This window comes from Ictidomys tridecemlineatus, chromosome 8, assembly GCF_052094955.1.
Source record: "Ictidomys tridecemlineatus isolate mIctTri1 chromosome 8, mIctTri1.hap1, whole genome shotgun sequence".
Classification (NCBI taxonomy): domain Eukaryota; kingdom Metazoa; phylum Chordata; class Mammalia; order Rodentia; family Sciuridae; genus Ictidomys; species Ictidomys tridecemlineatus.
Genome location: NC_135484.1, coordinates 22,010,166 through 22,035,300, shown reverse-complemented (window position 1 = coordinate 22,035,300; position 25,135 = coordinate 22,010,166). Strand labels below are relative to the sequence as shown.

Below are 25,135 nucleotides of genomic sequence, written 5' to 3'. Positions count from 1 at the left end.
CACATTCCCTTCTACCAAATTCACCCAACTCAAAGCCACCCAAGCTGATCATCCCTGTTATGATTTGGATGTGGTGTCTCCCAAAAGCACCTGAATGCAAGAAGGTTCAGAGAAAAAAATGATTGGGTTATGAGAGTCTTAACCTTAGTGGTGACTGAAATGATAGGGTGTGGCTGGAGGAGGTGGGAACTTGGGGTGTGGCTTTCTGATGTGAACTGCTTCCCTCTGCCACTCTCTCCCACCTTTATGTTCAGCCTCACCTCGAGCCCTGAGGAATGGAGCTGGCCTCTTATGGACTAAGACACCTGAAACCATGAGCCTTCAAATAAACTCTTCCTCCTCTACAATTGTGCTGGTCGAGTCCTTTAGTCACAGCAACGAAAAAGCTAATACATCAGTCCCCATCCTCCGAGACTCAGCCCTGCTCCTACACTGCTCCCCTACTTGGTATTCAAGCAGTCTAGAGGGTTCTCCCCAAGGTGACCACAGTAGAACACGAGCCAAGCGCCAAAGACAGTAAAGCTTTCATCACATTTTCATTCATCCTGTTTCTTCAAATTATGGTGATTCCTCATCCATCTTACATAACCCAAACCCCGTCGCAAAGCACATCCTGAAATCGGGAAGTAAGCAAGAAAGACACACGTTGCAAAAACAGCTCTCCTGTGCTCCACACTAAGGATCCTGGCTGAGCCCCTCCGGCATTCACTGATGTCTCTAATTCCTCCTGTTCAATAAAGTTCACAAGCTTGTTTGAAGAGCTCTCAGAAGACTGGGAGTTGCAAGGAAATAAAGAGAAGACAGGTTCCTAAGGGCCCAGAGCCACAGGCCAGACCTTCAAAGCAGCAAGAAGGTGCTCCAGACGGCTCTTGCAACACCAAGAGCAGGCACAGTATGGAAAAGCTGGCCTCTGAAGGAGCACGTCCACGTGTCCTGGGACAAACCCTGCCAGCAGCTCTGCAGCAATGAGGTTTTCAAAGCTCTCTCTGATTTAAACATCCAGAAATGATTTTATTTTGTTCATCACGCTGACTGGCAAGGCTGTTAATTAATGTGGCCGAAACTGGGAAGACTGTATTGTTTCAAAGGTGTGAACACAAATAAATAGGCAAAGCCCCCTCAGCTCTGTGAGATCCCTGGGGAGCTTTGTGTAGGTCAGTGTCCAAATGCTCAGTTCTTCTCTTCAGCCTCCTCTGTATACTCAGGTCTGGACGGCTTAATGCACCTCATTGTTTCATGCTAAGAAAAGTGAGCAGTTTAAGGAAACAAGGTAGCTTCACTTTCACCTCAATGCATATTCCAAACGACCCAGGCTGCATGCGAACATTTTTGAGGAGTTGCTCACTGGAACTTTTGATCTACAATACTCAGCAAGATCCTAAGGTGGGACATGTTGGTTCTTTTACATTTTCTACCTAAATTGAACACCTCTGTATAAATTGAAGAATAATGGACATGGAACTTACTTTTCTTTTTATTTTATAACGCTGGTTAGACTAAGCCATTGTTACAGTTGTTTCTGTTAATATATATACAATACTTTCATAGTTTCTTTACCCTTGCTTCTCTGTATAGGTTTTTTTCTTTTTCTTTTTTCCTCATAGAAAGTAACTTGAATCAAAAATTTTTTAAAAAGTATACATAATTGTTGTATGTCAATCAAAAGGTAAAATAATTTCTCACCAAAGTAATTTGGAAATTCACAGTCCATCTAGTGTTGCTATAACAAAATACCTGAACCAAGTTATTATAAGAATAGAGATTTACTTAGTTCAAAGTTCTGGAGGCTGGGAAGTCTAAGAAAATGGTGCTGGCATTTGCTCTGCATCTGGTAAGGGCCTTTTAGCTTAATTGTAAAATGCCAGAGAGCATGCTAGCTTGGGTGTCTCCTCGTCTTCATATAAAACCACTTATGTATGCTGCTATGGGGCCCCTTCCTCATGATTTCATCTAATCCTAATTACCTCCAAAGGCCCCACCTCCAAATACCATCAGTATCTATTGATACAGATTACAGTTCTAACGTAAGAATTGGGGGTGGGGAAGGCATTCAAACATAGCAGAAACCAAAGAACATTATTTCTAAAAAAGAAAAGATCCTCTCCTGATAAAAAGAAGTTGTTCCCTACAAAATAGGAAAAAAAACCAATACAATCCTGAGCACACTCAGGTGTTTTTTGGAAGCTTTTTATAAACAGGGCTGTTGTTCAAGCCAGAAGTCTGGTTACCACATCTGTCTGTGGAAGCTGCCTCATGCAAGAGAGGAGCCTGTGTCTTGGCATGCTGTGACATCTTACAGGAGGGTCCTGAGAACCACAGTAACAGCCTGTTCTAAGCTCAGGAACGCATCTTCCGGAAAGGTGCTCTCCTCCCCAGGGACTGCCTACAAACAAAAACCAATTGTCCAGGAGACGATCTGGAAGAAACCGGGGCAAACCAGAAAATTTTAAAATGGCACCCAGTGATTTAGGTGCCAACTCTTTTACGTTTGTGGTCACATAGTCTCTGGTCTTCTCAAAATTCTCTAAAAAACTGGCTTTGTCAGGTCTTGTGGTTGTTTCTCTCCCCTCTCATGGACACAAAAATAGCTATCTCTAACTCAGACCACCCCACGGACCTGCCATAGTGGACAGCTTAGCTAGAGGCCGTCATGGTCAACAGCGTTCTGAAATCAAGTACCTCCTGGGTTGTCGATGTTCCCGGAAATGGGTGAATTGCTCCATGATCTCCGAGTTGAACCCTCTCCTTTGCCTTCCCAGGTGGTTGTGTTCTTGGGAAAACTGTAAAAGACCATTGAGGAAAGTACAAGAGCCAAAGATGACTGGGAACATTTTACTGGCCAAAAAAAAAAAAAAAAAAAGGCAAGAAAAAAGTGTTTTCCAGCCATGTTTAGCAATCTGAGTACATATTTTCTCTGGGGTGAGTGTGCGTGACTAACATGAGCCAGTTACAAGTGAGCAAGCATTGGGAGGAAAGTATAAACAAAGAGGATTTCAAATAAGCTACAGTGTTATGATTCTGAAATTAAACTTGCTGTTAAACACTGTACAAAAAGCAAGCGTTTTTACCTGACACCCCTTTCAAGGCACATGGAAGAAAACTTTTTATTTAGTGGAACAAATGTCTACACCCCAAACAAAACCACTGAGCATATCTACTCTGATATGTTGATGGAGCTGGAAAATGAGGCTGGGGACCACATTACAGCTCGGGCAGGGTGACTGCCCTGGGTTTCCAGTTAGGGAGAAGAGATCCAGGAGGCAGGCAGGCCAGGGAGGAAGGGAAGGACCAGTTACTCCCAGAAGGGCTGTCAGCCTGGACTGGAGGCCTCTCACCAAAGCTGCCAATTTATTTCTTTGAAGATATGTCTCTCCTTTATTTTGGGGGCTCCAAGAATGAGGGAAGCTCTTAGGAAAGTTCTAAAAACAGTTGGATTGTGGGTACTTCCCTCTCTGAAAGAGCAAGAATAAAAGGAACATAGGTAAAAACAGGTGAAGGATGTCCAACACAGGAAGAGCCACCTAAGAAAACAGATTTCAGCCAGTAAAATTTTTATAAAACAAACAAGATGAAAGAGAAAAAGAGGGGAAAGGGAGAGAAGGGGGAGGTGGGAGAAAGAGTAAAGAAAAAAAAGAAAAGAAAAACTTAAAGATAGTAAAACAATAGAAAGCCAGGCACGTTGGTGCACGTCTGTAATCCCAATAGTTGAGCAGGCTGAGACAGGAGGATCACAAGTTCAAAGCCAGCCTCAGCAACTTTAGCAAGAGCCTGTGTCTAAATAAAACTTTAACTTAAAAAAAAAAAAAGACTGGGGATGTGGCTCAGTGGTTAAGGGTTCCTGAGTTCAATCCCAGGTATTAAAAACAAAAAAAACTATTTCAATGTAAATATGCATACTTCAAATTTTGATCTATCTTATTAATTGAACACCTAAAATTGTTTAGTGATTCTGCTGCTTCTTTTTTTTTTCTGTGCCTTTGGCTGACCTCAAATTTAGAAAACCTCATAATATTCAAATGTGAGTTTTATCACATAAATGCTGACTTTTTTTTTTTTGGTACCAGGGATTGAATCCAGAGGAGGTACTTTACCACTGAGCCACTTCCCCAGCCTTTTTTTTTTTTTTTTGTATTTTATTTAGAAATAGGGACTTTCTGAGTTGCATAGAGTCTCACTAAGTTACTGAGGCTGGCTTTGAACTCGTGAGACTCCTGCCTCAGCTTCCAGAGCTGCTGGGATTACAGGCAAGCACCACCACACCCGTCCCAGTGCTGACTTTTGATATTACCAATCTTTTATATTGAAGCAGTCTGTCAGAAGAAGAAGAAAAAAATGGCTTTCCTTAATTTTCATTAACATTTCCCTGATAATTTGTAAAGCCAAACACGTTTATGCGTTTCGCTGGTCACATGTATCTGGCTGCACTAGCAGCATCTTTTTGTGCTGGGAAGAATCCCTAAATGTGAATGACATTCTCAGCTGGGACCAGCAGACTCGATATTTTGAGGTCAGGCTTTGCTGGCATCTTAGTGGAGAATAAGTTCAGTCCTCAGGGACAGACTGACTTTTGAGAAAATCTAGAGGGCCAACTTCTGTTATGAGGTTTTTCTAAAGTTGAGGTCAGCCAAAGGCACAGAAAAGAAAAGAAGCAGAATCACAAAAGTCAGAAATCTTGTTCAGGGTCACACAAGGTAGTTTTCTACATTTCGAGACTACGAGAATCTAACAAAATAACCTTACTTGTCCCTAAAATTTGAAGATCCTTATTTAGGGGTCAGTCTTTGAGTCTTTGAAAGTCCATGGTTTAACTTCACTTAATCACAAGATACTTGAGCCACAACTACTTGCTGATCATTGTCCTAGTTATTGTGAGTAAATACAGAGGCACATAATTCAGCATGAGCTTTGGGTCAGACAGAGAAAAATCCAGAAACCCTAAGACTCCATGAAAAACGAGGAAGAATGTGTGCAGCTAATGGGACCATCAACTGAAGCAAGATGTCTACAGCACATTTGCCTGGGACAAAGACAGTGTTCTGTGGATATGAACTCCCTCTCCCGTTCCTCCCTTCTCTCTACCAATCACTTGTCATTATCAATCCCCGTTTACCTTACCATGCTTGTGACCTTGAATACTGCACTGGGGACTTTGGCTTCCCCTGGCAATGGAGCAGGTTGGGGACTGGAAGGGGGTGAAGACGTGACAATCTGGGTTTACTGCACCAGAACCAAGGTTTTTCATCCACCTGCTCGTGTGCATATGCTGTGCTGGATTCTGTACAAGCGCATGCCATGCACGATTCAGATGCTTTTATATGAAGAGACTTGTGTCAGGTGTGAGTCGATGTCAGATCCTGCTTTCTCTGTATGTGTGTGGTGGCGGGGTAGGAGGCACAGAAGTGAACTGTCATTGGGAATGGCAGGGCCCCCTGAGGCAGGTGAGACCAGGAGCTGGCTGAGACTGAAGCAGGAGCCGCAGGCAACACTAGGCTCTAAGTTCTAACTTTCCACTCAGGACTGGGATATTTTCTTACTGCAAAAATCAAACCTGACACCATTCCCCAATTTTTTCTTTTATCATCAGCATCTTATTTCCTCAAATATTTTCACTCTAGAGCCAAAGCACTTCAGAAAGTGCCCAAGCTCGGTATCACGCTCAGGATTATTTAAAGACTAGAACCCTTTGCCATCTCCATAAAAGCTGAAATAGCCTCCAGTGTGAGGATTTGCATGGGTTCTTACTGCTCTGCAAATCAGAGAGCGCCTTGTCGGGTGGCCCTGTTTATTTTGGTAAATGTGTGGGTAGAGGAGGGAAAGGGACTTTTTAAAATGCATTTGAAATTTCAGTTTAAAATGGCTGAACTCTCCAAGAAGGAACTTAGATTTTCCAGGAATAAAAAAAAGCAAACCTTATTGCAGATACACTTGAACTCTTCAGGGCCATGTTGCTGGCTATTTGAATAGAGGTTTCAGAATTTTTTTCTTTCAAATGTATAATATAAATTTATTTCACTGAGGGCTAAGAACCTGTGGGCTTCCACAGCAAATGTGCTGGGTTTTGACTGCTATCAGGTGGGGTCCTGATTCCCCCTTCTAATCATCTAATATTAACCCTCTGTCCAATGGTGAATTCCAGGACATAGAACTTGCCGAGAGTATGCCTCTTACCTCAGTGATTTTCCTCACTCCATCTGGGCCCCTGTTGCTTTTTCCTCAAACTTCTTCCAGGGCCCAGGTCTCTGCTGCAGACTCCCACTGCCTAAATTACTCACTGTTAAAGCAAAAATGCTTCTGAATCCCTGAAGTACTTTCTCAATTTAGTATCACATAACTGAATCATATGAACCATCAAGGAAAAGTAGTTAACATGTCTAGTGTGCAAGAATCATGCAGAAAACATTTTTTTTTTTAAAAAAAGGACAACTTTGAGAAGAAATTATCTCCACCAGACACAAAAACCTACAATCAACTTTTGTGTTCAAAATAGTCTGGTACTGACCACATGACGAAACAAGCAGACCAGTGGCATAAAATAAGAATTCCCAAAAGAGATCCAAGCACATACGGGAATTTAGTATGTAACAAAAGGGTAATCTTAAATATGTAGGGTAAAGATTGGAGAAAACTGAGTAGCCACTGGAAAAAGATTAGATCTGTACTTCACACCACACACAAGAAGAAACTCCAAATGGATCAGGACTCTGAACATAACTATTTAAAATACACAAGTACATGGAGAAAATATGGGTGAACTCCCCTTTAATTTTGGTATTAAGGTCTCAAAACCCAAGAAAAAAACATTTAAAAATGGTAACTGTGCTACATAAAATGATAAAAAAAAAATAGCATACTCCTGTAATTCCAGCCACTCAGGAGGCTGAGGCAGGGTTGGAGATGCAGCTCAGTGGTAGAGAGTTCCTAGGTTCAATTCCCCAGTAGCATCAAAAACAAAAACAAAAACAAAACAAAAGTTACGAAAATGTATTCATAACAGTAGTACCACATATAAAGTCAAAAGACAATTGACACACTAGGTAAAATATTTGTAACTTACACCACAGACATGGTGTTAATATCCTCAATATTTAACAAATTCTTAAAGAGAAGGGAATGACAGAGATCAGCAGAAAAACAGGGAAAAAAAAGCATGCACCAACAGTTCATTCAAAAACACGTACATGGCATTCAAACATATAATAAGATATTCAAATAACTCATAATTGAAGAAATGCAAGTTAAAACTATCACATAAGCCCACATTTTAAAATATCTCAACACATTCTGTTGGCAAAGCTAGAAAAAAGCAGCTAGTCTCCTGTATTGCTGGTAGGAATACAGATTGGCTCAATCATGTTAGAGGGAATTTGGCAATCACTAACAAAATATTCATGCATTTACCTTTCAATGGAGAAATCCCGTTTCTTGAAATCCACCCTAAAGATAAAACTCCAAAAATACAAATACATAGTTTATTCATTGCAGTATTGGTTGGAAGTCACTTAAATGTTCATACTTAAGAGAGCTGGTGAATAAATTAGAGTGTATCCATTCAATGGAGAACTACACAGCTGTTAAAAGCAATGTCTCAATGTCTCTTTGAACCCATGTGATGTACTCACTAGGCTATGTTAATGAAAAAAGTAAAATGTTAAAAAAATTAATAGCATGTTATCTTTTGCATAAGAAAAAAGGGGGAAAAATATACACATATCTGCTTAATAGTACAAAAATAGAGAAAAGATAACCTAGGAACTGATGAGATTGGTTGCAAACCAAGAATTCGATGGGAATGGGTTGAAAAGGGTGGGAAAATAAAAGCAGTGTTGACTGGTGTGGGGAGTAGAGGAGTAGCTCTTCTCTGAATACACTTTCTTATATGAGTCTGACTTTTGGCAACCATAGTAGTGAATCATTTATTTATTCAAGAAAGAGACATACATAAAACCAGCAAGGATGAGAAAGGAAATCCAAATAGAATATGTCTTGGTCTGGGTCCAATTAGGAGGCAAAAATCATGTGGTTTCATGTAATTTCAATTGAGAGATTTAATATAAACTATAATAGAAAGAGAGCTAAAAGGTATACAGAGAACTTTAAAGTATACACTAGGGCTGAAAGACAGGACCCACAGTATGAACAGGCTTAGAGGGGCCTGTCTTCAAAGATGAGATTCAAGCCTCATTTGAAGATAAGGAGCAATTTGGAGAGAGCAGGCAATTAATCGATAGCTGGCAAAAGAGCCGAAAAAAATCAATATAATAACAAATGAATAGCATATCCACCCAGAAGAAGCAACTAACCTTAAGTTACTTTGAAAACACAGCCCAGCACTTTTATTATATGTGCTAAGACAAAAGATAAAATGAACCTTACTTCTAGGGGAATGGGAAAACACTTTCTGTGAATTCCAATATTGAACAAATAAGTGAATATTAATTACTATGAAAAAAGAGATTCAGTTTTCTCATTGACAGAGAAAGGAGTTATAAATTCTAGAATAAACATTGTGGGGTTGGACTGGAATTGCAGGCATCACTGTGAAGTGATATTAATGCCTATAATTTAATATAAGTTCAGAAAGACAAATAAATAAATAGACAAAGAAGTATTGTTGTGGGGCAGGTCACTCAGAAAACACACCAAGTCCTAGTTTTATCCAAATTGAAGAGTCTTTATTTAGCGGGCCAGCCTGCCACTGCTCCCTGCAGGACCCATAACTGTCTCTCCAAGGAACAGCCCCAAGCCTGAACATTTTAGGATATTTAAAGGCAAAAATCACACCTTTGAGGTTGACATAGCTGCAAGGAAGCAGGTACAGAAGCTGAATTGGGCATTTAGTGAGACAAGGCAATGGGTACCTTGGTGTTTCCCATGGGACTATCCAGGTTGCATAGCAGCAAGCAAGCAGAAGGGAAGGAGGTCAAAATGACCCTAGTTCAGTACAAGTTAGAGAATGGTTACTAACGTCTAGACAATCAATCTCTGACAAGGTTCCATTGCCCAAGAAAAATGAAAACCAAAGAGAACAATATTACATTGTATAAGAATTGCTATTTTGTGTTGCCAAGTATGTTATGCTAGGTAACTATTAATGGGTACAGAGGCAGGGATTTCCCATGGGAGAAGCATTTGTTACAGGATATGAAGTCTCAAGGTATAATGGAGTCTGTTTGGTTATTGCCCTCATAGCCTGGCCCATAACAGTATGTGTGTATCCTCACACATAGATTTCTAGCTCTCTTCATTGAGAGGGGCTGAAATCAATGCTACTCCAATAACATGAGTATATCCAGTATGCAGATATTGGCTTCTAAATATCAATCTCCAACAAAAGAAAACAGGGTTACTTGGATCCCAGAGATAAGCAAGGAAAATGCAAGAAGAACTTGAAACATCTCCTATTGTTAGAAATTAAGGAAGTGTTTTTTTTTTTAAGGATGGGGATACAGTCACCAACCTGAAGCAGTTCTCTTGACCAAATATGTGACAATTTAGCAAACAAAATAGAAAATGACAGGAACAGACGTAACCCAGAGAACATAAAAATCTATGAATCCATACTGATGTAAATAAAAAAACTGAACAGTAGGGAAAAAGATAAAACTTTTCCTTACAATAGAATTCCAATTAATAAATGTAGAAGTTAAGATGGCAGGGGAAATCACAATTTTCAAGTACTATAGCAATAATTATTTTAGGAAAGAATCGTCAACAATCATCAATGAATGATAAAATTAGTGGACACAGTATTACGAGGAACAGGATATTTACACAGTCTCTTCTACAAAAACTCATTAATTACAAAGGCAAAATAGTTATTTATAGTGGAGAAATCTGTCAGAGATCACTATAAGCAGAGGATCAAAGTTAAAGTCAGCTGTGATTAGAAAAATCACACAGGTGCCTTTTGGTATGGTGCACTGAGGAGGTCAGAACATCACATCTGTAGTACACAAAATGCACAAACCAAATTATGCAGAATAAATCAGACAACAGCAAATTCAGGAACATTCGCAAAAATAACTGGCCAGTGGTGTTTTTTTTTTTTTTTAAATGTATCATGAAAGACCAAGATAGGAAGAGAATTGTTCTAGTCTCAAGGGACTGAGATGAAACAGGCAAAGCTGATAAGGTACAGAGTTAAGGGGGACTTTGCTCTTCGGGTCACACAAGTATAGGGATGGCCCTGACGAAGACCTGACAACTAAACGCAGCATGTCATCCTGGTTTACATCCTGGACGTGAGTGGGGAACTGGTGAAATTCAAGAAAGGTCTGTTGACTGTCGTGTCAATATGAAGTTCCTGATTTTGATCATTGTACTGTAGTGATGTAGAATGTTAACGTTGGGGGAATCTGTGTATACTGGAATTAACTGTACTGTTTGTACAACGTTTTTGTGGGCTTAAAACTAATTTAAAATGAAAAGCTTGAAAGTTTTAATTTAAAAAATATCAAGACAAACAGCAAGTAACTGTGCGAGTTCTTCTGGTTGGGAATCTGGTCACATGTGGGACCATTTATTAAGCAAGAAAACAGTAATCCACAGAGAAGGCACAGCTTTGGAGCCATCCAGATGTGGGCTCAACTCTGGCCTTGGTGCTTACAAACTGCAATGCCAGGCTGGTTACCTAATCTCTCTGTTTCTTTCTCCAAATGGGTCCTCATAACCACATCAACTTTATATGGTTTAACACAATTGCCTATATTTGTGTCCATATTATGATTAGCTATACTCAATAGCTAATATTTGTCCAGAACTTATGACAAATTCAGCCAACAGTTTTTGTAGTAGTTGTTATTGTGATTGGTTACAATGAGTTACATCAATGACTAGCTTACTCCTTGGAACAAATTACACAGATATACTGAGGGGCCTCTTGAGGACCAGGGAGATACCCCACAGGTTATGCTTTTAAGGTTCTTCATTGTAAGTAAATCCGATGTGTGAAATTCTAAACTTTTGAAACAGATAAATAGTGGGTGATTATTTTTTTTAAGACATGATTCATGGGCCTCTTTTGAAGCAAGTAAAATTTGGTTTACTTTTAATTTTGCAGTGACAGATCTGTCATAAAGCATTGCCTTAAGCAAACTAAGAAAAGGCCACTGCTGGGTGACTCAGGCATGGGGAGATTCTGGCTTAATACGTCTTAACAATGTTGACTCTGTCAAAGGGGCAAGGAGAAGCCAAACCCTCTGGTTTGTCTATTCTAAGCAGATTCTGAACTACTTAAATGTGATGACATAGATCAAATATTTGAGGTTAAAGATTGCTTGTAGACTCACGCTTTCTCTTTTAATCCATTTTTGAGATAACTCCAGGATAAATAATGGGCAAGGACAGAAGAAGGGTGAGTACAGCTACACAGGATCCTGTTTCAGTGCTAAGTCAAACACTGAAATGTCTGGTGCTTCGGGTAATATGTTTATTTTATGAAAAGGATATAAGATCAAGGGACTTGTATAGCAACTATTCCATTTATAAATAAGGGGTGCAAAGCATCGCAAACAAAATACACCACTCTGCTGCCTTCCAAATATTTCCAATAATCCTTTAAGTCTAGGAACAAAGGCTAAATTCCTGAATAAATTCCCTTATCTTCAAAATCTCCTCCAAAGTTTTGGAAACCCTAGCTTTTGGATATTAACCGAGAAGAGTTTCCATCCAGTCATTTGGAAAATCACCTCGTATTCATGCTAATTTTAACCTAAGCAGAGACACTGGTAATCCTGTACTGACCCCTTGTTGATTGCTTTGTGGTCTGACCACAGTGGACACTCCAAAGCACCTTCATCTTTGAGTCTTCATCCAACATTGCTCCCTTCACCAGCCAAGATCTCTACCCCAATTGCGAAGGTCTGGTATATCCAAAATAAAATGGTCGTGCTGTTGTCCCAACATTCCCAATCCTATCCTTTAGTCTCTGTGCAAGCTGGGACCTCGTTCATCTTTGAGACTCATTCTTCAGTTGGATTCTCAATCTCATGTCCAGAATGTGTCCTTTACTTTTCTGATTTTCTTTAAAAAATACACAGGTGTCCCTCTTGCCTTCTCAGGATGTATATTTTGTCCGGTATATTTACTGTTTCCCTGCCCGGGTTATTGGTGTATGCTTTGAACCTGGTGTCTACCTTCATTTCCTACTAGGATCTTTAAATACCCTTCTTCTCTGTCTCCTCTGGTGGACATGTCTGGTTCAACCCTAACTCGAAGCCTTGCTCCTCATGTAAGGCTGTCTGAAGTCTGTTCTTCTTCATTGATCTCATTCATACTCACTCTTAAATGTCTATCCTGATCCCCTGAGGGTGCACCAAGGTTCCCTTCTTGGAACTCTCAGCATGCTAACTGCTGGTGGGATTCCCTGCATCTCACAGTTGCATCCTGCTGGACTCTGGGGAACATGTGGTCCCCAGTCATGCAGCTCTTTCTTGCTACCCTTCCTTGACCAGGGAGTGAGTCTGGGTTCCCAGCTGTGCCAACTGGGCTTTCCCTCCCAGCTCTGTGAATCAAGAATGGAGTGACCCAAGGAGGAAAAGGATAAAGGTAGTCACGATGGCTCCAGAGCCTGGCGGACCTCACTCCGTGTCCTGCCCCTACATCCTGCAGGTACAGGAGCTTGTCTTCCCTGGGCTTGGCTTTTCTACATTCCCTTCATTTCTGAAAACCACACATTCTTTCCTCTGAAATTGACCAGCCCTTACATCCAAAAGCACTTAACCAAGACTCTTCTATGGCCTGTTATTAACGTTTAATTTGAGGAGTGGCTAATGAGATCTTGTGAGGTTGGAAGTTTCTTTAGCCTTATAACTAAATCCCTTACATAAATGAAATACATCCTAGTCAGGCTATAAATTTTCACTGACTCTACATATAGTACTGCCTCCATTAGAGTTTCAGCAACAAGTAGTTTTGAACAATTCAACTGTTTATTAATTTATGTAGTTTCTAAAACTGCATGGTAACAAAATACATGAAAATCTTCAATTGCAAAACAAAAGGACTAGAATAATTATCTGGGATTACTTTTGTATTCTATGTTTATAGTGAGGATCATTCATTGATGCCATAAAGGTGCCACTATTGACCATGTACTTAGTATGTGAGGTACTGGAGTTGTACATAAGATTAAAAAGTCAGCCTTACTGGGTAAAAAAAAAAAAAAAAGTCAACCTCAGCAAAAACGAGGTGCTAAGAAACTCAGCACGACCCTGTCTCTAAATAAAATATAAAATAGGGCTGGGGATGTGGCTCAGTGGTCAAGTGCCCCTGAGTTCAATGCCTGGTATCAGGCATTGAAAACAAACAAAAGATTAAAAAATACACTACTTGGTTTACTCCAGTCAGGCACCAGTTCATCCCAGAGACTCTTCCAGCCCATGATTTATAGGAATTCTGGGAAAAGGGAGAATGGAATGGAAATGTGGAACTGATGATGCTGGGACCCTGACAGCTGAGGAAATAGGACTTCTAAAAGAAAAATCTAACTGCCAAATGTGATGGTGCATGCCTATAATCACAGGGACTCAAGAGGCTGAGGCAGGAGGATCAAAAGTTTGAGGCCAACTTTAGCAATTTAGCAAGGCCCTCAGCAACCTAGCAAAACCCTGTCTCAAATAAAAAATTAAAAAGGGTAGTTAAGATCCACTGGGTTCAATCCCCAGTACGAGAGAGAGAGAGAGAGAGAGAGAGAGAGAGAGAGAGAGAGAGAGAGAGAGAGAGAGAGAGAGGAAAAAGAAAAATCTATCTGGAAGGCTGGGGTGCAAGGCCATTTTTGTTGGCTGTAAGCAAGATCTTCAGGACTAAAGGGCGTACACAGCTCTTCTAAAAATCTAAGGGTTTATGACAGAGATGAAACTGAATTCTACTTGGGCAAGATATGTTCTTATGTGTAGAAAACAGAAAACAACAGCGTGAGTCCTGGTGGCAAATCGGAGAAAACCAGAGTAATCTGTGGAAAGGTAACTCGTACCCATGGAAACAGTGGTATGGTTCATGCCAAGTTCAGAAGCAGCCTTTCTGTTAAGGCCATTGGGCACACAATCCATGTGAGGCTGTACTGCTCAAGGATTTGAACTAAAAAATAAATAAAACTGGATTTGTGCTCTTGTAAAAATATTTATATGTATGCTACTTGTTCTGGCTCTAGTACAACTTTCCTGAGTTATCTGGAGTTACTCTCCAGTTTAACTTGGGTCTTACATAATGATGGTACCTGGCTTTAATTTGGAACTTTTATTTCGGAAGCCTTCTCATATATAGCACCTCACGTGTTATTCCTGTTATATACATGGGGAGCTGCGGTTGGGTCATGTGATAGGATCAAAACCAGAGCTACCTGGAGAAGACAGGCACTTCACTTTATGGTGATCTTTCTTGCTTCACTTTATGGTGATATTTCTTCCCTTCCTCTCCTCTATCATGAGAAACTTCTCCTTTGGGACTTAATTAAATACTGGAGTTATATTTTATTTCATTCCGGCCTTAAGTTTTCTGGTCATACAAGATAAAAGCAATCCTGAGCTTTCGTGAGACGAATGCTCCAGAAGTACTAGTTAGCTACTGGTCCATTCGGCTGATCAACGTTTATTTAGCACACGCCAAGCACAACACATTAGGTGACCTTGTGATGATAACACCAGTCAAGACATGCTCAGTCCCTGCGCCTCCCGAGTGCACAGTCCAGGAGAGAGCAGGTCCGAACCATGCGGAGTGGGGGAGCTTGCTGGAGGAGATTCAGCACATGCTCAGGTTTCCCAAGTGTTGATGTTCACAAGGAAGCACAATTGAGTTTTTCAGTCGGCCTGCATCATTTGCATATTGGCTGGAATCCATCAGCTTTGTTCTCTCTCCTCATCCCAGAGGCAATGTCCTTTCATCTTTATCTTTTCTCTCCAATTTCCCCCTTTCTCCTTCAAATTCTCTCTCCCTAACTCCATATTTCAAAAGTGATGCCCAACACTCTTCCTGTGGATGGACATTATCAAAGACTGAGGGACACTCAGTGGTCCTTGAGCTCTACAAATATGTCCATTCCTGAGAACCAAGGGGTTGTCTTTGTTCTGCTGTTAATGGTCCAGGACAGGACCAGAGGGACATGGGACAAAGGGTGCACCATGAAATTTCTTCTTAAGGAATGCATTTTGGGCAAGCAATGTGTCTGAAGGTGCCCCCTCTTTATGCTCTTTTGCTTCTAGGGTCTGATTTATCAAAAAGAATAACAATAGGGGCCAGCACAGTAGTGCCTGCCTATCACCCCAGTGACTCAGGAGGCTGAGACAGGAGGATCACAAGTTCAAGGCCAGCCTCATCAACTTAGCAAAACCCTGTCTCAAAATAAAAAGAGCTAAGGATGTAGTTCAGTGGTAGAGCACCCCTGGATTTAATCCCCAGCACCACACACAACACACACACACACACACACACACACACACACACTAGTCTGTCAGTCAGCTCTAGGTCACTAAGACCAAATTACTGGACATAAGCAATTTAAAGGAGGAAAAGTTTATTTTGGTTCATGGTTTCAGAGATTTCACTCCGTGACTGGCTCAAGACAGAAACATCATGGAAGAAGGGAGTGGCAGAGGAAAGCTGCTCAATGCATGGCAGCCAGGAAGGAGAGTGGGGAGGGGGAGGAGCAAGATATAATCCCCAAGGGCATGCCTCCCGTGACCTACTTCCTCGAACTCTGCCCCACATGCCTATGGTTCTTACCAATTCTCAGTCCACTCCACCGCCCACTGATGAGGTCAGAGCCCTCATGATCCAATCGCTTCCCAGAAGCCCCGCCTCTGAACATCACTGCAATGGGGAGGAAGACTTCATTCAGTGCATGAGTTTTGGTGGGGGTGGATACTTCATATCCAAACCATAACAATAGCAAGCAGTCATGAAGTCAAACTAGACATGTGTTGAAAGGGCATTTGACATAAAGACTGCATTTTCTTTTCTTTTCTTTCTTTCTTTTTTATTTTTGTGGTACTGGGGATTTAACCCAGGGGTACTCTCCCACTGGGTTACACCCTGTTTGGCTTTTATTTTGAGACATTCAATTGCCCAGTCTGGCCTTGCACTTGCAATCCTCCTGCCTCAGCTTCCTGAGTTGCCAGAATTTACAGGTATGTGCCACCACATCTGGCAAGACAAGATTTTTTCTAGCAATTTAGAGCACACAATTGTCCATTGTTTAAGTGTACAGCTTTCTAGACAGCCTTAAAGATGTTACTATGGTTTTCTTAGAGAGTGATTTGTACAAGGCATTATTTTAAATCATAGTTACTGCCAAAAGAGGCAGATTGGGGCACTGCAGGATAATTGGAGGGTGGGGGAGTGAAGAGTATTACAAGATTTTTATACGTACTAAATTTCTAATCTCTAGCAAGTGATAGAGATCTGAAAGAATACAAAATGTAGATTAAGCCAGGAAGTAATTTAAAAGTCTGGATATTTGATCATAATACCTAGCATTATTTCAGAGAATTTGCTAATATTAATTACTCCTGGCAGCATTCACATTACCTAATGTCAACAGCTGCATTTTGTCTTCACTGGTGAAGATGAACAAAAAGGGAGTTAAAGGATTGTTCAGATCTGGAAAGGAGTTGGAGGCAGAGCTTGTTTCTAAATCTTGCCTTTTCGACTCATCATTAAGAACTCCAGCTTGGAGGAAAGACAAGTACAGGTTCAAATTCCAGCTCGGTCACTTCATATTTATGTGACCCTAGGCCACTTGACTATGTGGACCTCAGTTTCTCTACCTGTAAACTGAGAACGTGTCATAGATTACCATTCCCTGTATCCATTCCTTTTGCTGGGCTGTTTTCCAGCAGTTTCCCAAGGGCGGGAGTACATTAAGGTGCTCCCCCACATTTTTATTCTTTACCATGTGACTTTCTTTGGCCAATAAGCTATAAACAGATACGTTGCAAGCAGAAAGATTAAAATGGATTTAATTAGGCTTATTCAGAGTTGTGATCGGAGCTCTGCAATTGTCCCCAGAACATAACCAGACCTGCTGGTGGAGAATGAGAGACACGTGAAGCTGATTTGCTCCCTTCAGGCCAACCAGAGCCAGGCTCCATCAGCCTCCAGTGAGCCCAGCTGTCCATGGCCAGCCAAGATCAGCAGATCCATTTAGCTGTTGTGCCAGATGAAGAAGCAGTAAGTAGTTATTTTTGTATGTCACTGAGGTTTCATTAATCTTTTTCTTATGCTATAGGGCTATGACAATAGATTATTGATAAGTGATGGTTGTTTTGCATCACTGGGACCAAAAGACCTGACAAGAACATTTTAGAAGAGAAAGAGCTGATTTTGGCTCAGCGTTTCAGAGGTTCAGTCCGTGGTCTGAGCGCTGGATGTGAGATGAGGCAGAGTATCACGACAGAAGAGCACAGTGGAGGAAAGCACCTCAGGACATGGCAACCAGGAAGGAGAAAGAGCACCACTCACCCAGGACAAAATAGAAATCCTTAAGGAACACTCCCTGTGACTTACCTCCTTCAAGCACACCCTACCTGCCTTTGATTACCACTTTATTAACCCACACCAGAGGAGTAATCCACTGATTAGGTTACACCCCTCTTATCTAATCATTTCACCTCTGAAAGTTCTTGCCCTGTATCACACATGAGCTTTTAGGGGACACCCCATATATATATATATATATATATATATATATATACCATAACAATGGTAATACCTATCATACATGTATCAATTTAAGTGGGAAAATACATGGGAATCATTTCACCAAGTCCCTAATAACAATAACAACAATGCTAACATGTGTTGTTCTTTAAGAGAACCAATTTCAGAAGAGGCAAAAGTATTGGAAATTCATCTGTAAATCCTGAATAATACATTTCATTGACAAGTTTTATAGAACCAGGCAATTTTAGTTTTTGTAAAGGTCCAAAATGATGATCCAATTGCATTTTTTAAGCTTCTAAATATCCTTGTAAGTTAAACAGTTCTTCTTTTCCTAGAATATTTATTTTGCTAAAATTTTAAAAAGCAAAACCAACACACACACACACACACACACAAACACACACGCACGCACATACACAAGTAAATAGATTCAAATTCACAGTCCACTGAGAGAAGCCAAAGGCTAGCCTCATGAATAAACCTAAGCTGTGGGTTCTACTGCCGTGAAGGGGCTGGGCAGGGAACAATGTTCATTACCAGCCTCTGTTCTTTTCCTATTTGTAAATCTTGGAGTCATCTAGTATAATGGGTAAGAAATGGGAGACCTAAAGTTTAAATTCTGGTTCTGCCCCTCTGTGATTTTGTGCAAGTTAAACTTTATAAACCTCTATTACCTCATTCCTTAAGTGGGGATAAGAACAGTAACCTCCTAAGGCTGTTCAGGGATCATATAAAATTACAGCTGCAAAGCTCCTTAGAGCTGTGCCTGACACACAATAAACAGTCAATAAATATTAGCTATTCCTACTTATTCTAACAGAGAGTCTGCGTTCTCTCCACTCCATTTCTATTTGAGCTAGATTCTGGGGACCACATGGATATCTGCGTCAGCTGACCCTAAGATGCCTTGCTTCCAAACAGGTCATGAGCACTGAATCACCTATAGCCATCCCAGATATGAATCAAAAACCAAGTCTCAGATTTCATGCTCCAGTGTGGGGAAAGGCCACACCTATGAAGGAGAAGAAGAGGGTCAGGACTTTGGATGGCTGCCAAGAGCCATGTTTCTTTGCTACTTCTAAGTCACTCACCCAGCCTCTTAGGAGAAAAGTTTTCGAAGTGCCTTGCAGCTTTATACTGTAGGTCTGCCTGTGACACACAGACAGATCAAATGACCTTCTCCTAATCAACCAAGGGCATGGGCAGATTCTCCTTCCCCTGGACACCAATGTTCTTTCTTTCTTTTTTTCCCCCTATTTCTCTATTATTAACTTAGTGAAATCAACCACAGAACCAGTCTACCCTGAGAATGGGTGTCCTCCTCAGATAGAGGAGAAGCCTAAGTTCTCATTCTCTTCTCCATGAAGCCACCTCCTGGGTGGCTTCTTCCCTCTCTTCCTTCCTGACCTCTAGAAGTCAAAGAGATGCCTGTTTCATCCCTCAGGGCTTTCGTGAATGCCAATGCCAAAGTCAATCACAATTCTCTTCCTCATCTTCAGTCCTGCTCAGCCAATGCTACCCAACCAAACAGGGTGAACAATGAGCACCAGACGAAAATAAGGCCCAAGTCATATGCCAACACTATAAAATTCCTGAAATTACTGCCACCTTATAAAAGTTAACAATACAAAACTTTCTCCCATTATCAATTCAATCTGCTGCTCCCACAAAGAAATCTCAGTCCAAAGTTCTACCCTTTACTATTTCCCTTTACTGGCTTGCTTACAGGCAGAAGGGATGGTATTTGGGGGTGTGGGTGGAATCTGGGGTCCTACTCGAGCAGATGCACCGTGGGCACTGCCAATGTAGTTGGAGTAGAGCCTTAGCACCTCCAGCCAGGGACTATTTCTGTCCTGAGACATTCATTTCCCTCTTGTCTACAACACCCAAGGGTCAACAGAGCACATGAAAATATCACAGCCCCTACCTTAATCCCATAAAATTCAGAAGCACAAACAAATTCCCAATTAAAAATACAAGCATCCATTTCCACCTATGCTAGTTCCCAAGCAAAGGACAGCATTTCCCAGAGCCCCACATATGTTATAATCCAGACCCTTATTGCTAGCGACCACTGTAAAGATTTGGTGTTGTCCAGGTCTGCAGGGGAACTAAGTCCTTTTCTTTCCAGGAAATGATGCCAGTGAATTTGTGCCAACCTTTAGAATTTAGGCCTTGGGGAGTCTTCACAGGACAGAGCAAGCCTGCATGGAGACCCCAATTGTGCCATGTGTTCTTGCTATGCTTTGCCTACACAACGGGAGCTTACAGACGTGGATCAAATGGCAATTTAGAAAACAAAGATGAAGGATGTTCTATTGCCCTCATCACTAACTGGCTGTTGCCAAGAGTAATCACCGTGAAGAGATAATGCCGTCAGTATTCGAATTTAAATGTTAAAATAATAATAAAGTTCTGTGGTCTCCTAAGGTTAGTTTATAATAAAAATAACTTCTTGATCCTGGAAAACCTATCTGGTTTCTTTCTCCCTTTCATTCTCCACTTAATGACTGGAGTTATTATTTCCACGGTGGTCTCCAAGCCACACTTGGTTTCTATGTAGATTGGCATGTCACCTCCAACAATTTCACCAGCTGCCTTTTCCTGTCAAGAGAATATGATTAAAATATTAACCCAGCTTCTGGACTAATCTAGCAAGAGTCATATAAATCTCTACACAGCACTTGACTTGCTGTTAAATATGCCATGTGTCCTCTCTTTATTTTTTTTTTATACCTCCAGGGGAAAGTTAGCTTCTAGCAGAGCAGGCAGAAACATTGGTAGCCCTCCGCCCTTGTACGTTGTTCACCTTAACTTTCAAACCCGAGAATGGGAGATTATAAGCCCAAGTTCAAAATGTGGGTTTCCAATGAGCAGAAATGAACTGGAGGATAACATCTAGAATCTAAGTTGCGCTACTTCGGCGGCCCAGCCGTCTGGCAATGTTGCAGAAGTGACAGTGGACAGAGGCTTGCTCAGGAATCCATGACAGTCCCCACGGCAGTGCTAATTCACCCATTTATCCTGCTGACTGGAAAAACATCCAGAATTGCAAATCCATCACTCAGCAAGCATTGAATCTGCCCCTGGGCCTAGCACTGAGCTAAACCCTGGCTTTTGAGGAGCTTACCATCTGATCACTATAATTAGAGACCAATTGAGTATTAAACCATGTGACACTAAGTAGGTGTTTTGAAGAAAATGATCATTGTGGGCTGGAGTCGTTGGGAAAGAGCTCGTAGAGATTGCAGGACTTTGAAGGGAGCAGCAACACAAGTGAGGTTCGTGACGGTGATAAATGTGCTTGGGATAGAAGCACGCTGGGGACACACCAGGCTTACCAGCCAGAAGAGCAGATTCACCCTGGAAGGAGCTGCTGGGCTTCCGGCATCCTGCCAGAGTGCTCATCACCAAGAAAATGGGGTTCCTCTCAGGTCAAGAGGAAATTGAATCTCTCCTGAAAGTGTTTAGCATTTGAATCATGATGGTAACATTGCTGACATAAAAATCAGACATCCTTAATTTATTTAGGCCTCCAATACAGAAACATCATGGAAGGGAAATGACTTTTTACCAATGCCAGCACAGGCTGGATCTAAAGAGGAAAGCATTTTCCTGCAAAGTCAGGATTACTAATGGATTAAGGGATGCTAACAGCCAATTGGTAATACTTTCTAGGATTAGCATGATCACACAGTACAATTCTGTCTGTTCCATTAATTTACAAAAGTCATATTGTAGGTTTTGACCTAAGTAATTGATGGAAATAGCAATGCTTTTTATTATTTTCCCTTAACTATTAACTTTGCATTTATCTGCATATTTTAACTAAACTATGAGCATTATTTGACAAAACTGTCTCTGGAGAAACAACCCAAACCTAACCAGCTCGTCCTATGATTAATGATAGGACAAATGGATAGAAGTGGAAGCATTTTTCAACATGGCAAACTTGATTTTCCAAAAGAAAGGCAGCAAAGGCCTTTACATTTAGCTAAATTTTCTCCTTCACATTTAGCTAAAATTTTCTCTTTCACATTTAGCAAAAGTGCTGACTGACTCAACTAGTGCTGTGGGTTAATTCTGAAATCTTATCTCACTCTAATTATTATGTAAAACTGAAATATAGAGCTATTTATCTCTTTGGGGAGTTTTTTTTTTCCCTCCAAATGAAGAACAATCTCCTTTCATTCTAAGTATCATCAGAAGATCAGGTTTTTCATAAGGTAAACAGAAGATTTTCTTAATCCCATGTATCTAATGGTTTCTCTGCACTCCGACGTGAGAACCAACAGCAAAATGGGCAATTGTAGGACTGAGAACAGGGGCTCACTGGGCATTAGAAGGTCAAAAGAGGTGTGATATTCATTTGGTACCCCTCTCAAAGAAACCATGTCCACTTTACTCTATTTAAAGACTTCAACAAAATTGGCCTGGGATCCACCACTCACATCTATGCTACTTAATGATTTATGGTGATATCAGAATTTCCCAGTTTATGGTTATAGGTTGCAGGCTCATACCTGCATATTTCTCTGCCAAACCATCCGGAAATCAAGTTTATTATGCTGACTGCAAGCCTGGGGCTGTCCCTGACAAGCACTTTACAGCAAACATACACAAGGCATGATATACATCGCAGACATACACCCCTGGGCACAACCAGGATCATGCACAATTCCCTGGAGACTGCTTTTAACCCCAGGCCTTCTCCAGAATAGGAAAGCAAGGTAGATGTTTAGAGAAGAGAGAGTATAGGGGAAGAGTTGAATTGACCCTAAGGTATGGTTTCAATTTAGAAATAATAATAATTTATAGATATTGGTGCTTTATTAAAATAAAAATGAATTAAAACATTTCATAGAGCTGTTAAAAACACCTGGCTTGGATACTATGTTGCTTGGATCAACCAGTGCCAGGGTCACAGAAGTCAGTTGTAACTGGCCCAACAGGCTGCCTACCTAGGGCCTGGTGCCATTGTGCTGCCTTTTCCTGATAAAGAATGGACCAGTTCCCATGACTGCATAGGATGATGACTAGTGTGAACTTGGGCCAGCCTGGTAGAATTCACATCCTCATGTCACAGGTTTTTCTCCTGCATTGGAGATATTCAAAAATACTCCAACTCTCTTCCTCCTGATGGAGATGGTAGATTGCACAACCTGGCTACCATAAAGTTGAGCATGACTCTCTAAGATCTCCTGAATAGAACATGTATTCAATAAGCTCCCAGGAGATTCCTATGCACATCAGAGTTTACGAAGCCCTGTTCCTAAGACACAGAGCATCATTCACCCATGTTCTCTTTTCTAGCCAGTGAGCAGTTTCCACATAGCATTTCCTTTAGTCTAGGCCCCTTGACCTGTCCAGAAAGGAACAAGAAGTGAAACTTAAGAGAAATAATCTTTTCTTCCAAGTCACTAAGACTTGAGGGTTGTTATATTGGTATAACATAATTCATTCTGATTGACTCACTTAGCACTCTGTGACCTTGGACAAGTTACTCAGTCTCCCTGTGCCTCAGTTTCCTGGATATAAAATGAAGATAACAGTTCTTACTCATAGGGATATTAAAAGGACTAATTCATTTTCATTTTCCCAGATGTGAAACACCTATTGTTATGGTCTAGATATGAGGGAAGCCTCAAAAGCTCATGTGTGAGACAATACAAGAGGATTTAGAAGTGAAATGATTGAGTTATGAGAGCCTTAACCTAATCAGTGAATTAATTGCCTGATGGGGATTAACTGGGTGGTAATTGTAGGCAGGTAGGGTGTGAATGGAGCAACTGAGTAGATGAGGGTGTGCCCTTGGGGTTTATATTTGTCTGTGATGAGGGGAGCTCCTCTCCTTCCTGGTAATGTCCTGAGCTGCTTTGTTCCAACACACCCTTTCACCATGATGTTTTGCATCACCTCGGGTCTGGAGGAATGGAGTTGGCCATCTAGGGACAAAGAGGACTTCAATAAACTTTTCCTCCTCTAATTGCTCTTGCCAGGTCTTTTGGTCATATCTGGAAAACAGCCAAATAAAACACCTATAAAAACTTAAATATAGTACATAATATATAATTATCTGAGAACATGCATAAAATTATAATATTAATATGATACATACAAGCTCTAAATTAGGATTCCCAACCTATTTTAATGTACTTTGGTCGACTTTGTTGAAATATTCCCAGAATTAAAAACCTGGGACTTAATGAATTAGGGAGGTATATATGAACAGGGCTTGGTACACATTAGGTACTAGCGCTAGGTAAACATTACCTTCTATCACTGACACACTCGCTCCCCACAGCTCAAATCCTACCTTGTGATGTCTAGTTCCTGTCTCCTAGGCTCAGTGACCAGAGTGTCCAGAAGCTCCGTCCCTGTCAATACTCCACCCAAACCTGGTGTACCCCGGGAAGCAAACATCAGAAGAGAATGAAGATGGACTATCCTCTGAAGTGTGTGTATTATGACAACAGGGCCCTATGTCCCTTCCCTGTCTTCACATCGTGCTTCTTCCTACCACTCTCACTGCATACGTGACCTCTTATCCTCTCACTGACCTTTCCAAATCCCAAAGCTCCCTACCCCTAGCATCTAGACATTGCATTTGGCTATCATACATCTGAAGGCTTTGTCCTGAATTCAGTGCTAGGGGAGAAATTAAAGACCTAATAAGTTTTCTGTTCTTTTCTTCTTATTGTCTTTCCTGCAAATCAATTGTGTGTGTTCTAGCATCAGAGCATGAGCAAACCCATTGCAGAGAAAATTGGGGAAAGTAGTAATGAGGATGGTATGGAGATGGTTTCTGTTTATGTTCCGGGTTTTTTAAGGCGTCCAATAAATTTCTGACATTATAGTAACTGTTTTTACAGAGGATAAATATTTGACAACATTTTAAATATGATCATAAATAAATGCATCATATATCATAAACCCAAATAAAATGGCAAATTACCTTTTTCCCTTGCCTCTCTTAAAATGTACATAAATAAAAATATCCCAAGCCACAATATTTTAGTGTCTTAAATCTTTCATCTACATTTATAAACCAAAAAATTTTTTTAAAAAAATCACAATGCCAAAGCAAAGCTGAACATTATTCTCTTCCAAAGTCACAGAATTTGAATGAGGACCTCAGAGAGTCACGTTCATCCCTCTACCTACTTTAGGCCAGTGGGCAGTGAATATTCTTAAAGAACAGACACTAAATAGGCTTTTTGAGCCACATGGTTGTCACCACTTTCCACTCTGTCATTGTAGCACTAAAGCAACTATAGACAATATGGAAAAAAAGGGCTGGCTGTGATCCAATGATATGAACATTGAAATTTTATTTTCATGTAAGATTCTTGGGTCAATAAGTATTATTTTAACACTCCCCCACCATAGAAAAGTAAAAATATGTTTTAACTCACGAGTGGTATGAAAACAGATATGGGGCTGAATTTGGCCCATCAGCCACACTTTGTGGATTCTTGTT

General features: G+C 40.8%; 1 pseudogene; it reads left to right on the top strand.

Moving 5' to 3' along the window:
* Nucleotides 1–12,555: 12,555 nt before the first annotated feature.
* Nucleotides 12,556–14,164, top strand: LOC101962323 (large ribosomal subunit protein eL33 pseudogene; annotated as a pseudogene).
* The last annotated feature ends 10,971 nt before the right edge of the window (nucleotides 14,165–25,135 follow it).